This window comes from Ceratotherium simum, chromosome 17, assembly GCF_057802395.1.
Source record: "Ceratotherium simum simum isolate JZ-2026a chromosome 17, ASM5780239v1, whole genome shotgun sequence".
Lineage (NCBI taxonomy): Eukaryota > Metazoa > Chordata > Mammalia > Perissodactyla > Rhinocerotidae > Ceratotherium > Ceratotherium simum.
The window spans coordinates 12640240-12646295 of NC_141916.1; the positions used below are offsets into that span (position 1 = coordinate 12640240).

Here is a 6056-nt window from a genome sequence, read left to right on the forward strand (position 1 = left end):
CTGAGATGATAGCATGAATAAAAACAAGCAGAGGTGAAGGGTATGTTGAAAAAAGAAGAGACTAGTGTAATTTGGAGCACAGAGTTTGTTGAAGGAAGTAATGGAAGCTAAGACTAGAAATAATTTGGGGCCCATTCTTGGAAGGCTTTGAATACATGGCAAGGAATTTGGACTTTAATTTTACAGGTAAGTTTTTAAGAAGAGGAATGACTTCCAATTCATGATTCTGGTGGCAATGGGAAGACTGAAAAATTGGTGACAATATTAGTAAGCATTGCAGTAATTCATGCAAGAGAGGATTAGAGCTTGAAATAGAGCAGGAAAGAGCAAAAGACATCAGGAAGGAGAAATTGACAGGCCTTAGTAACTGACTAGATTCACTCAGCCAACATTTATACCTACCTGTCATGTGCCAGATGTGGTGCTAGGCACACAAATAATTGAGAAACAAGTCTTTAAAGGAATTTGCAGCTTACTAGCTAACATACACTTGAACAAATAATGGGAAATACTATAGAATAGTACATTGCTAATAGATGTGGACTAAGTACAATGGAACAATGAGGAGGAAAGAAGTCAACTACCTACCTGGTGGGGTGCGGGAGGGAAGACTTCTCAGAAGAATCACTGGAGCTGAGTTCTGAACAGGATTAGATACTGGCAGTGAGGACAGTGGGGAACAGCCAGGTTGAGCATTTACTGTCCGGCACTATTCTAAATATGAACTATCTAGTCATCCCAAGAACTTTACAAAAAGGCACTATTATCATCTCCATTATCTATGTGGGGAAACAGACAAAGCACAAAATTCACATAACTAATAATCAGAACTGGGATTTGAACCCAGAAAGTCATCCCAGAGCTTGAGTTCCTAACTGCTGCACGTAACAAGGGGCACGTGACCAAAGATGAGTCATGGAAAGAGGTTTCTAGTCTGTGACTAAGAAGGTAGTGTCATTAACCCGAACAGGGAGGAGAAGAGGATGAGCAGGTTTCAGGGGTGAAGTAATGAGTTCATTTGGGGAACACTGGGTTGGAAGTGCTTCTAAATAGAGGTGTTTAGCCATTAAATGGAAATGTGGGTCTAGAGCTTACGAGCAAGAAGTTAGGGTTAAAGATGTGGATTTGGGAGTTATCAGCCCAAAGCTGATCAAGAAATCCTAGGAATGAATGCAAACACTAAAGGAGAGAACAGGAAGAAGGCTAAGAATGGGACCTTGGGGGAATTCCAGAAGTAATCTGGGACAAAAATCTGGAAAATAGATGCATGATAAAGTTGGTTAACGCTTCAGCTTTTTTTAAAAAAGTAATTTTGAAGAAATGAATCATTTAAATATGACTCATAAACTATCTGTGAAGGACTCCCAGAAATGTTTTGTGCAGTCACAGCATTTCTGAAACAAGTGCAGGTTGAGATCATTTCAGCTCAAGTCCTCTAATAATTTGCTTTACTGGATGAACTGCAAAGACACTTGGAACCCGTCAACAACTTGGAAGGGGATAATAAATTCTTGTCTGTTAGATTTCCCCCACGTTAGCTTTTCAGTCACATAAAAGCAATTTTGATTAAGATCTAAGAATTTGTAGCTGAAAAGATCAGTATAAGGTGGCATTAGCTAGTCACTGGTTATAAGGTCAGGAAACATGGCCGGCCCTGTGGCTTGGTGGTTAAGTGCGCGCACTGCGATGCTGGCGGCCCGGGTTCGGATCCCGGGTGCACATCGAGGCACCACTTCTCCGTTCATCCTGGGGCCGAGTCCCACATGCAGCAACTAGAAGGATGTGCAGCTACGACACACAACTATCCACTGGGGCTTTGGGGGGAAAAAAATAAAATAAATAAAATCTTTAAAAAAAAAAAAAAAAAAGGTCAGGAAACAGAAGGAACTTCATGAAAGAAGGAAGGAATTAGGCTGACACATGGAGACACCCAGCCTAATTAGATTGGGGGTATCTTATGGGAAGAATTAGGGATTTTAAAAAAGAGGTGATTTAGGCAGGGTGTGTTGATAACAGGAGCATGTGTTTGATCAGATGGGGCGGTGAAGTTCCTAGACGGGAATAATAGGAAAACAGTGTTTAGAGATTTAAGTGTGAAACTGGCGCACCCGGAAGGCCATTGTAACAAAAGCATGCATTAGATGATGTGATGGAGGAAGCAATGATTGATGAATGATGGGCATGGGAGGAAAAAATGTCAGATAATTCTTAAGGTTGGAAACTACATGGAATTGAGAAAATAGTATTAACAGAAATGGAAAAAGTTGAGCATGTGATTCTGGGAAAGGAAGAGAAGTTTTGTTTGCATTTTAGGTGACATTAAGTCAGCTGTGGAGACATATACATAGGCAGCTGGAGATAGAGGACCACAGTTTGGCTGAGAGGCCATGCCTGGAACAGTGGCTTAGGATTTTTGTCTTGGGAGGAGGGAGAAGAATGAAGCTTTGGTAGAATTCCACAGAAGGAGAGAGAAAACAAATGAGATGGAGAAATAGTATTCTAAGACAAAAACGAGAGTACAGTGTCTCTACAGCCCAATAAGAAATCAATGGTTTCAAACATAGCAAAGGTTTCTACAAGAGATATTAAGATAGTATGGAGCTGGAGGCAGAGGTACACATTTTACTCAAAAAATAAAAGGAAGTAGAAAATAACGTGGTGATTTGGAAGTGTCAAATGCAGGTGTAATTTTGTTTGTTCTGAATTAATGAAGGATTGATCCAGTGGAGTAGGGGAATCTGAATGTGTTATGGAAGGATATTTATGGAAGGTTCCTTGGGAGGTTGAAATGAGTGGGATTGCAAGCCCAGGTGGAGAAGGTAACTTCAGGGAAGATGAACAAGGCCAAATACTGAACCAGTAAGTAAAGAATGTCAGTAGATGGAATGTAGTAAACATGTAAGAATGAGGAGAGAGAGAAGGGTGCTCATGCAACGCAAACAACGATATAAGAATAGATAGGATTTGTTGGAATGGAAAGGGAAAGGGTGAAGGAATTGGGGAGTTGGGGTGGGCTGTAGGGATGGTAAAAATTTGAAATTATCTATTGTACATGAAGGTTCGAGGCCTCGGCCTCTCATTCCCGAAAGTTACAAGGGAAGCATTTGAGAGCGAAAGGTAGGATCTCCAGGTACCAGACAACCTCCATCAGCTTCTTTTCCGTCCAGGTCCTCCATTTTATACACCTTGGAGCCGTCTTCCTTTCACTACGTAATTGTCGGTTGCCCTCTGCTGGTCGATTTTGGTCTTGGCTCTCCAGATAGTTAAATCTGAGAGCATGCGCAAAAAGGAGTACCGAACCTATTAGGTTCTATTCATTCATTCGGTACATATTTGATCACATCCATGTGTAAGGCCTAGTAGGGGAGATACGAACAAATAAAATACACAATCCTAACTCTCAAGAAGCTTAGAGTCCAGTCCGCGTGAAGATTAAAACACGTACACATAACTACTGTAGAAAACATCCATTTATTCAGCAAAGATTCTTTTTCAATTGAGTGGCTTATATATGCCAAGAGTTTATATTCTACAGGGGAAGAAAGACTTCACAAAATAAGATTAGGACGTAGGATGTGGCGGGCGACAGGTGGTTGGAGAAGACTTCCTAAGAGAACTGATATTTAAGTGGAGACTGAGTAGAAGGTGAGGATGAGAAAGATGATTTCAGGCCGAGAACGGCATGAAGACGGACAAATACTACACCGGGAACTAAAAGAATGCCAGTGGATGGGATGTAGTGAATACAGAAGAGCAGTGAGAGACAGGGACCAGGTCACGAACCACAAAACGCAGCCATGGAGGGGCTGACGGTCTCTGGCTACACTGCGGATGCTTTCGTGCACTTTACATCTGTTGATTCATGTAGTCCTCACAACTACCCCTACTTTCCAAATGAAAGCTCCAGCAACTGGTGGGTCCAGCCTGCACTCACCCCTGAGAAAAGTGGACAGATTTGAGACATATTTAGGAGGTAGAGTAAATATAACTCGTTTTCATTTTGTTAATTTTTGCAGAGGTGTGTCAAAGGAAATGACTTGCAATGCAACCGAGTGGATGGTGGTGGTAGACGGATAGGTTCCAGCTGGAGTAATTCAGAGCCTCAAAGAGGAGGGGTCCGGGGCCAGCCTGGTGGCCCAAGCGGTTAGGTGCGCTCCGCTGCGGCGCCCCGGGGTTTGCCGGCCTGGATCCCGGGCGCTTGGCATTGGATGTTAGCTCAGGGCTGGTCCTCCTCACAAAAAAAAAAAAAAAAAAAAAAAGAGGAGGGGTCCAAGGATGTGCCAGATGGAAAGTGATCACAGTAGGGGGGTGGGGGTGATTTGGAAAGAACAGCATGAACAATGGTGTAAAGCATAGAAAGTTCTATGAATTACCCTTGAACTCCCTGCCTTTTAGGGATCTTTCCTGGAGAAGGCGCTGCCGTGCAAGAAATGAAATACAAAAAGAACATCCTACATATTCCCCACAATCAGAAACTGGGGGATAGGAAGAATGGGGTGAGGTTGGAGGATTAGAGGTTGGAGGAGAGATTTATTCCCCAGCTTGGTTAATACACAATTTAGAACAGTACCTGGCACACAATGAGTACTCAATAAAAAGTGACAGTGATCTTCCCACACTAGAGCTCCAGCTAGACCTGCAGTGTTTATGTTTCAACAGGCTACTCCCCCCAGCCCTGCAGTACCTGAGGCGCACCTCCTCAAGGAAATCCAAATGAGAGAATGCCCTGTTTCCTGGGTCTTCACTGTAATCAGACCTACAAGACGTGACTGCTGGTCATGAAATCCAGAGGTGTCCTCTTCTCCCGGAAACTCCAGTTTTGATTATTATAGCACAACAGGCAGTCACATTCCCAAATAAAACTTAACCCCTCTTCAACCAAATCCTTTCCTATTCCCTCCCAAAAGAATGAAACAACGGATGCCAAAGCTCTGCTCGCAAACCTGAAGTTACAGAATTCTGCAAGTGCCTTGTATCCTAGCAGCCAATACAGTTGTGCATAATTAAGCTTCCCGTGATCACTCCCATCCCCCCAAATCCAAGAGTGAGACCTTTCGGCTTCTATTTCCGAGACAGAAAGGGAACTGCACGAAAGACACACGCGAAGACAAGGAGTTCCCTTTACACGTCCTCAAAGGAAAAAAAACCGGCCGTCACGAACAGGATTCGAACCTGTGCGGGGAAACCCCATTGGATTTCGAGTCCAACGCCTTAACCACTCGGCCACCGTGACTCCCAAAACCTCATTCAGCCGCGCGCTTACAGAGGGGTCCGCACTGCGACCGGGGAAGGACTCCGGCCCAAGTCCTGCATACACCCCGTGACCTCCTCCCGCCCGCTCCTTACCTCTCCTCCACGCCACTCGGGGAAAGTCCGGTGGACGGGTGACCCAGGGAGGGAGGGTCTCCCGCCCCTCGAAGACTCAGGGTCTCAAGGAGGGCAAAGCTCTTTAGGAGGCGATGGCGAGGCCTGCAGAGGAAGCAGTCGGAGGGAAGGGGCTGGGCCTCCAGGGTGGCGGCCGGGGGACTCCTCGGGTTAAGGGGTGAGAGGGGGTGCGGGGTTAGGGGCGGGGGAGACTCGGGAAGAGTTTACACGGCGAGCTCGTGGGGATGGATGGAAGGCAGGAACTTCTTGGGGAAAGGGCCTGGGGGTCCCTGGGATTAGGGGCTCCGGGCTCAGGAATGTGCAAGGTGAGGACCACTCGGAGCCATGGGCTGGGGGCTCCTCAGGCGACGGGCGTCCCCCTGGGGTAGGATAGAGAGGTACCCTACTCCCCGGGCTGAGAGGCGAAAAGAGCCAAAAGGCTTCGCGTCAGGTCAAGAGCGACCTCAGAGAGTGTGCGCCCCCTCCAGGAAGCCGCCAGCTCCCCAAGGCTCCTGCCGCCGCCGCCGCCACCGGGGAGGCCGCCAGGGTCGGTCCCGCGCCCGGCGCTTCGCCGCCGCCACGCCCGGCCGGCCGGCAGGGGGCGCTGCGAGGGCCGGGGCCGGCCCAGGCGGCGGGAGGCGGCGGCCGCGGCGGCGGGAGGCGGCGGGAGGCGGGCGGAGGAGGAGGCGGAG

General features: G+C 47.0%; 1 non-coding gene across 1 annotated transcript; it reads right to left on the reverse strand.

Moving 5' to 3' along the window:
- Positions 1-5151: 5151 nt before the first annotated feature.
- On the reverse strand, positions 5152-5233 carry TRNAS-CGA (transfer RNA serine (anticodon CGA)). Its single transcript has one exon. It is a non-coding gene; the product is annotated as a tRNA-Ser (tRNA).
- Positions 5234-6056: the final 823 nt, after the last annotated feature.